At 32.9% G+C, this 9,146-nt stretch overlaps 1 pseudogene; it reads right to left on the bottom strand.

Moving 5' to 3' along the window:
* Positions 1-4,630: 4,630 nt before the first annotated feature.
* LOC125843100 (alcohol acyl transferase 1 allele RGa-like) lies at positions 4,631-6,778 on the bottom strand (annotated as a pseudogene).
* Between the last annotated feature and the right edge of the window lie 2,368 nt (positions 6,779-9,146).

The following is a 9,146-nucleotide window of genomic DNA, read 5'->3' as shown; positions in this document are numbered from 1 at the left end:
CCTTTAGATGGTTGATCTGCCTAGGTGAAAGATCACCTTCTCTACCTATGCCATCTATGTTTCTGTCCATATTCTCATCTTCCTCTCTTTTTTGTAACTCTATTCTTTCCTGCTCAGATAGTTTATCTATCTTTGGAGGTGGTATTGTGACATGTTGGCTTGGTGAATTCTTTTCTTCTCCTATATGACTATCCCTAACATCTGGATGCTCTCCACTGTCAGCTTCTTCTCCTATTCCCTTCTCGGTTTCCCATCTGCCTCATTTTCTTTATCATTCCTCCCTTCCACTGACTGCTCTGATTTATCAAGTATATTGAGCATATCTTTGATTGCACTTTGAGCATCATCTTTCTCCATAACAGAGTTTTGTGTATTGTTTACCTCTTTTTTGTTGTTCCTTTTCTTATATTGTGTTGTATCTTGTACTTGTTCTTCTACTCGGGTCCCCTTTTCTTCATCTTTTCTAACATTGTCCCTTTCTTTATATGATTCTTCCTTGTGCTCACCTTCCAATGCCACAAACTTGTTTGTAGTAGTGACCTCATTAGTCCTAGTTTGTTTAGGTTTAGGATACCAAACTTTCTCAGCTCCTCCTTGTGCCATATGTCTATCCCTCCCATAACCTTTTTTCCCCCTTTGTTCTTGGAAGTCATTGTCAGTCGGGTTCTCTTGTTCCTTCTGTGTAAACGTATCCAATCTCTGAATCCCCTTCTCTCCTTCCTTCTTTTTGGTCTCCTGATTCTCCCCCTCTTCTCGTTGGTATAGTTCTGGATAAATTACAAAACATTTCTGCTCATTGTGCCCCTGTAACTTGTAGGACTTATAGTATTTGGGTACATAATCATACTTAATTGTAATCCATTTCTCCCTTATCCCCAGCCTTTGTCTTCATTCCTAGATTGATTCTTTTAGGAAAATTCCTTAAAAGATCTACCTCCACCTTCACCCTCTGGTCCTATTTTGTGTTGCTAAGTCCATCTGTAAAGGCTTTCCGACTGCCGCTGCAAGTGAAAAAACAGACTCTTTCCCAAAGAAATTTGGTGGTAATGATGGAAATGATATCCAAGCAATTGCTATTGACGTCTGTTCAACTGGATCAAATAGCAGATCCCACTTCAAGGTTCTCATTGGATAGGACCAATGTTTGTGTGTGATGTAGAATTGAGGCTTGGATAACATATTTACATAATCTTCTAACAACGTGGCTCTAATGAGAATATATATGTTGCTTAACAAACCTATATTGACCTCTCCTTTTAGTTCACACTGTTTCGAAATCAATCTCCTTAGTTCCTATATCTCCGGCCATCCATAGGAGAATTTTCCTATAATTGTGTATTGTAGATCTTCATTGATTATCATCTGATGTACTTCCTCTTCCTCCCAGATAATACGAGGCTCCCCATGCAGGTAGGAAATTTGTTTCAGAGGGACAGGTTTGCAAGAAGGGTGTGCTGGTTTGATGGTGCTAGCATATGTTGGTTTGTCTATTGTTTTCATGCTGATGGTTGGTCCAACCTCCATAGGTGGAGGTTGGCCAACATCCATCATGGCCATGACTTTCCGGCAGCAAAGTTTTAGGTCTTCCGTGCGGCAGATATTTTGGAGTTTTTGGGTAAATACTACTCTATTGTTTTAAAAAATTTATAAATTAATTTGTAAACTTATTTTTGTCTTTAGGAGACTTAATTAGATCAAACTTGAACAAATAAAGTTAGGGCTAGACAAGAATAAGTATTTAAAGCTATCAAATGCCCAAATTGGGCTTATAGGGCCCAGAAATCAGATCTTGTCCGCCTGGACTATTTGTTTGGGCGAAGTTGCTGCTGAGAATATTTTGGGCTTTTGCCCAATACCCGTCCTAATTTTAAATGGGCCCTGTTGAAAAAGGAAAAATTAGCAATTAAGTCATAATACCTAACATAATTAGTTAAAATAACAACACTTTAAAATATTTATTTAAAATGGCAGAATGACAATATTTTTATAAAATAATATGTATTCAGATTTTAGTATTTTAAATTAATTTTATTTATGGAAAGAGTCCTATATTGGACCAAATTATATACCAATAACCGTTTAAAGTGAAAAAAATAAAATTAAACCAATACCATTAACCTTTTTTCATTCACCATTCATGTTTCTTCCCCAACTTTCACGTTTTTTCCCCACCTTTCACGTTTTAAGTTTATCTTTCTTCAAGGTGCTAAATTGTTGTTCATCAAGAAATTTTCTTTATTGTTAAACAAAATCTCTTTATTAATTCAAGAAGATTTCTCGGTTGGCAAGGTAATTTCCATTATCCATTTTGATTAGTTATTTAGATTTCTTTTGATTTGTTTTCAATATCACCGTTTATGATTTATATTTCGCATTGTACATATTACAGATTTTCCGTCAATTTTTTCGATTCTTATGCAAGTTTGTTTGCATATTCATCTAATATTTATGTATTTCAATTAGTTATTTAGATTTCTTTTGATTTGTTTTCAATATCAACGTTTAAGATTTATATTTCGCATTGTACATATTACGGATTTTTCGTTAATTTTTTCGATTTTTATGCAAGTTTGTTTACATATTCATGTAAAATTTATGTATTTTAGATTTCTAGTCGATTAAACAATTTTTTTTCGATTTTTTTCTGATTTCGTTTTAATATTTCAAATTTATTAGAATCTACAAATTCATTCATATGTTTATTTTGTTTTATTTTTAATACATTTATATTTGCTTTTAGGGTTTTAGATTTGGGAAAAACATATGTTTGTGTACAATGTCTTAATCAACAGTTTATTTGTGTATTCATTATATCTATATATCAACAAGTTTTACATTTTTTTTATTTTTTACATTGTATTTCAATCTCAATTAGTATACCAACATGTTTGTATTTCCTTCTTAATTTGTATTCATCCTAACTGTATGCTAACAATTTTGTATTTTATTGGGTATTCATTATGTATTTCAATCTCAATTTATATGTGAACAAGTTTGTATTTCTCTTTTGTTTTGTATTCAACCTAATTGTACATTAACAAGTTTTGTATTTTATGTGCCTACTTTACCTTTCAAAGTCACTTTGTATTTCAAATGAAGAGAGTATTTAATTTATTTTGTATTCACAACTTTATATTCAATCTCACTTTGTATTTATAACTTTGTATTTTCATCTCACTTTTGTATTCATACATTGTTGTATTGAACATATAGTTCATGATCCATTAGTTTGTATTTTACCTTTCAAAGTCACTTTGTATTTCAAATGAAGAGAGTATTTCTTTTGTATTCACAACTTTATATTCAATCTCACTTTGTATTTATAACTTTGTATTTTCATCTCACTTTAGTATTCATATATTGTTGTATTCAACATATAGTTCATGATCGATTAGTTACATTAACTTAATGGGATACAAATTATTGTATGAATTCAAACAGAAAAAATAGCTACTAAACTAAAAAAAAATCAATTTCATTCGTTATACATCATAATTTGGATACAAAACATCCGAAAAAAGCTATAAATCTCAATGCATACAAAGATACCTAATTGTTTTTCGATTGTTCACTGGATGCGACAAATTTATAGTTGTTAATTTAAAAAAAAATTGTTTCAATAATATGTCGTATTCAACTTGAAGAAGCTTTGAAAGTTATCATGTGAATGATTCGCAAGACAAACTAAATTATTTTAATTTTTTTTTTGTTCTTAAGAAGAAAGCAAAAAAACGCTCGATGGAAAGATGACTATTTATGCTCTTTTCAAAACGTAACTGATTTGTATTTAAATTTTTTTTTACCTTTTTTGAATTTTTTTGTTCCATATTTTCTTTGCTCTGTTATTAATTATTTGTATTCTTTCAAATTAATCAAAATAAAATAAATACATAACTAATCCCTTAACAAACTAAAATAATGATATTTTTAATAAATAATGAAATTGTTGCTAAGGAGTCCCACTAAAAGCTAAAATATTGCTGTTTTGAAAATTTTCCCGAAATTAAATGGATCTGTTTTTGCCCATTTGAACTGTTGTCTGCTAAAAACTTGGGCTTTGACCCATTTTCATTCTTGTCAAGCTATGTATACACTAAGTGTATATCTATGTATACGGGCTATATATCAGCGTATTTTGCCTTCAACACCTATATATCTGAATTATACAGTCTTTTTACTTTCAAACATCTAAATATTTGCTTCCAACCCTGTATTTTAGCTTTCTTTCTGCTCGGTAATAAGGCTGACTCGAAAATGCATAAACATTGGGCCTTTATGGCCCAATTGATATGTAGGAAGAGATGAAATAAAAGTCCAATGGACTCAAAAAAAGTGTCCCAAAGATCCATGCGGTGGATAAACTTCAGGATCAGATCAATAATCACATTGAAAGACCTAAATTTTCACGCTAAATATTCAGCTAAAGTACTGGAAATACTTGGCTATTATACGAATAAAAATTATTTATAAAATATTAATTAGTAATATATCGATCGATATGTTTTCTACAAATACAAATCTCCAACACAAACAAAATTAATTATTTTGATTACTATATCCGAATTACAAATACATTGATCAAATGAAAAAGACCATACAATTTATTTGCCATATAATCCAAAACTCCACCTTACAACTTGGATAATTTCTTGACATTTAAAGTCAACTTGTATATAACATCTTCAAATATTTCCATTGCTTTTGGAGGCAAGTTTATTGTTACCAAAATGCCCTTTTTCCCTTTGTTATTTTTACAAGCCACAAAGAAACTAAAAAAAGAATCAGCCCTAACAGCCCCACCATATTTTGGCTCTCCCCATCCAAAATCAACCTTATCAAATCCTACATGAAAAGTATTTGAAATACCAAAATTCCAAGATTGTGTTATTCCAGGTCTCCCCTTAATAACCAGAAGATGTTCATAGATCTAAAATACTCTTCATTTACTTGATTTTTCGCCTTTTTGATTAGCTCAAGAGCATACGTCAATGGATAACTAGTTAAAAATCCTGCTTTCGTCACTGCTGTTGGAAAAGCAAAAGCGTTTCCATAATATCCATTTGGTATTTTCAAATGTTCAAATTTCTCACGAATTGTAACAAAATATGTCATACGTACAATCTCTTCAGGATTTAAATTGAGTGAAATTGTTCGATGTTTCCATAAAAAAGAAGTTAATAACTCAAATCTTCCACTTGAACGATGAATTTGTGGAACTTGATCGCGAATAGCTTCTATCTCCTCTTCACCAAAGAAGAATGAACGTTGGATTCAATTTCCTCCTCGAATTCGGAATGCTTGCATGTAATGCATGGTGATGGCCTAGCATTTAGGATATCCCTTTGCCATACAGGTAAAATGGAAGGAGAAGAAGCTTTGAATTTCACAAAATCAGTTACTGCATTTAGGAATAAAACTAAACCAAAGGCATCAACCATGATGTGATTAACTCTTACTGCTAATGCAAATCCACCACAGCTAAAACGGGTAACCTATTCAAATTAACATATATTCTCATGAAAATTATGATATCTGAATCAAATCGTATAAGAAACATGGTAGGGATCTATGTCAAACCTCGTTCCCAAGTCCCACCATCTTGGGTGATTATAACTTGGATGGATGGTTTATTTGAAAGAAAAAAAAACACTATGATAATTTAAACTATTTGGTTTCTTAACGGGGTAGCTCGATTGGTTGGTTACCTAAACTTTTACCTTGTTGGTAAGATTGATTCCCCACAGGCCACATCGTAATCCCCTCCCCAGTTTCCCTTCTAAAAAACCTTGGTTTTTAACAAATGAACATGTATAATTAATCAGAGTAATCTCTTAGCTTTTAGAACTTTGTGTCCAAGCAAAGTAATCACATGTATAAATTTGTATGTCATATTTGACTTGATACAATTAATCTTTAAAAAAGGAATGATTTGTTTTTGGATTTATGATTTTAATATTTGTATGATCGTAAATTTTTTAAATTTGTGATTTTGAACATGTTATATAAATTATTTAATTATTAAAGTTTATCAATAATATAATATACGAATGATAATATATTTTTGTAAAATAGACGTATAAGAAAATAGTGTCGAACAAATAATATTGTTGCAATGAGTGCTATCCCAATCTATGGTAACATTTTATTTTATTTTATCTAAAAATATGATATTCGTTATATCGACAAAAAATTAACTTTAATTTATTTATTATATAGTCTTGATGAGACACAAAATAATCTAAGTCTGTCTTATAGTTTTAAACGTTATTATGTCTAATCAAAATATATCGCATAAATTAAAGCATACAAAGTATATGATTATACATACCTGAATCAACATAAGAGGGCAATCAATAATCCCATCAGAACCTGGTACATTATATAGTAGATCTTCCAAATATGGACATGGAGGTTTTATGAATTCTCCTAACATCTCAAGTTCCACATTTGCATATGCATCTGTAAACAATATTCCTTCACCATTACAATTTACCATAAGCTTTCCATTAGGCCCTTTAATGAGTCTACCAGCTAATGGATAGTAAAATACTAGTGTTTTTGACAATCCATCTTTAATCACCTTAGTTGGATCTACCCCTTCCATCGAAGGGTTATATTCGTAAAAAAATAAATTAGATATGTGAAAACGTAGACCATCTCGATCGTCTATGTCTGAGAGATGCTTTATTTCATGAGGTGTAGTTGTTGCTGGAACAATTAATTCAGATTTACATCGTGTAATCGAAAGTGATGAAGGGGAGGGGAGTTGTTGTTCCATTGAGCAAGGAGGAAAAAAAAAGGAAATGATTGTATTGGACAATTCAGTATACGTGTGGCTTTAATCAAGTTGCTATTTAAGGTTTACAAGTCAACTTTATTAGTAATTCTTTTGTGAGGTACAAGTCTTACTATATAGTTTAGTTTACTTTTTTTTGCGCCTTCTGCGTTCAATTAATTATTTTATGAAAAATGATTCCATCAAGCTAAATAAGGAGTTAGAAACTTGGCTAGTTGCTTATTTTTAAGTAATTAATTAATCATTATAATCACTCAAATTAATTTTATTATACATATAGTTTGGTTTATTTTAGCTGTCCCAGGGAGACAATTGATTAAGATTTAGGTACAAACGGTGTGGGTGCACATTTTTAGCCTGAATAAGTGGCCTTCATTGCGCAAGTTTCGCACCCTAATATTATATTGTTTAAATGGATACAATATTTTGTAAGAATAGCAAGAAACAGTATAGAGAATGTTTGGGAATTTTCTGTGTATTCATCTCTTCCTCTAAACATGTATATATACACCTATAAGGAAAAACAAAGAACATTCTATTCCTAACAGACTGTACAGGTGTCCTGCTCCTATTTGCTAACTCCATAACAAACTTTGATTCTTTACAGTATCTGAGAAAGGGTAAAATAGGTAATCTAAGTAATATAATTCTAGGTATATACATGGGTTGAGAAGATTCATTGACTTCATTTCTTTGGGCCTATATTTATTTCTGTTGTCAAAGAGTGCTGAGACCCAATGCACTTAGGCCCAATTTTCTTGGAACCACTCGTGTGCTTCGAAGCACTTCGATGATTCCTAGGGTTCTCTTTACCTTCGTCTTCATTTCTGCATTTCTCTATTGAAGGTATCTCTGAAAGTTCAACATCCCCTCTCAAGTTGGAGGGGAACAAGGTGAGCCCCAACTTGCGCATATTGTGAAGATGGGAAGGTCCGGCGATGGGCTTAGTAAATATGTCAGTTATCTGTTCTCTGGAGGGAACGAAAGTTAAAGAAATCAGACCGGCAAGGTACTGCTGACGAACAAAGTGGCAGTCAAGCTCGACGTGTTTTGTTTGCTCGTAAAACACAGGGTTACGAGCGATGTGGATGGCAGCTTGGCTATCAGAGTGAATAGGCACCGGCAAAGGAGGAGGAATCGATAGATCGGTAAGCAAACGGGTAAGCCAGGTCAGTTCTGCAACTAACCTTCTCATTGAACGATATTCTGCCTCTGCAGATGATAAAGATATTGAACTTTGTTTCTTTGATTTCCAGGAGATAGGAGATCCACCTAAGCTGATGAAGAATCCACTGACTGACTGGCGAGGTCACGACAAGACGCCCAATCAGCATCACAGAAAGTTGTCAAGGATCAACAAGGTGAAACAGTAAAGAAAAGTCCGTAGCTTGGAAACTTCTTCAGGTAGCGAATCACTCTTAAACCAGCATTGTAGTGATCAGTATTAGGACTATGCATAAACTGACTGAGTGTTAAAACAGCAAAAGAGAGGTTAGGTCTAGTGTGAGTTAAGTAATTGATCTTGCCAATAAAATGTCGAAAAATTGTGGGATCTGACAGGGGTGTGCCTGAATCTGCAGAGAGCTTGATGGAAGGATCCAGCGGAGAAGAGACTGCAGAGATATGAGAAACATCAAACTCCTCCAAAAGCTCGAAGGTATACTTCCTCTGACTGATAATCATGCCTTGTTCCTCCCTTAGCACTTCCATACCCAAAAAATAATGTAGAAGCCCTAGATCTTTGATTTTGAACTCTTGATGCAAAAAATCTTTTAAGAGGAGGATTTCATCAGTAGCATTTCCTGTGATTAAAATGTCATCAACATAGACAGCAACAATGGAAATGAATTCACCAGATTGTTTAAAAAATAGTGAATAATCATTTAGGGAAGCCACATATCCTTTGAAACTCAAAGCTCCTGCTAATCTTGCATACCACTGTCTGGAAGCTTGCTTAAGGCCATAAAGTGATTTTCTCAACTTACATACCATATTAGGTTGAGGAGGATCTAAACCATTAGGAAATTTCATGTATACTTCTTCTTGCAATCTCCTTGCAAGAAAGCATTGTTGACATCAAATTGATAGACATCCCAAACCTTTTTAGTGGCAATGGCAAGTAGGCACCTAATTGTTGTCATTTTTACTACCAGAGAAAAAGTTTCATTATAATCAATCCCCTCTTTTTGTATGTCCCCTCTTACAACCAGCCTTGCCTTTAATCTTTCAATTGTCCCATTTGCATGTTGCTTAACCTTGTAAACCCATTTACAAGGTAAAGCCTTTCTTCCCTTGGGCAGAACTACAACATCCCAAGTATGATTAAATTGCAAAGCATCAATTTCATCTT

Source organism: Solanum stenotomum, chromosome 10, assembly GCF_019186545.1.
Source record: "Solanum stenotomum isolate F172 chromosome 10, ASM1918654v1, whole genome shotgun sequence".
Taxonomy (NCBI): domain Eukaryota; kingdom Viridiplantae; phylum Streptophyta; class Magnoliopsida; order Solanales; family Solanaceae; genus Solanum; species Solanum stenotomum.
This window is presented reverse-complemented; position numbering and strand designations above follow the sequence as displayed.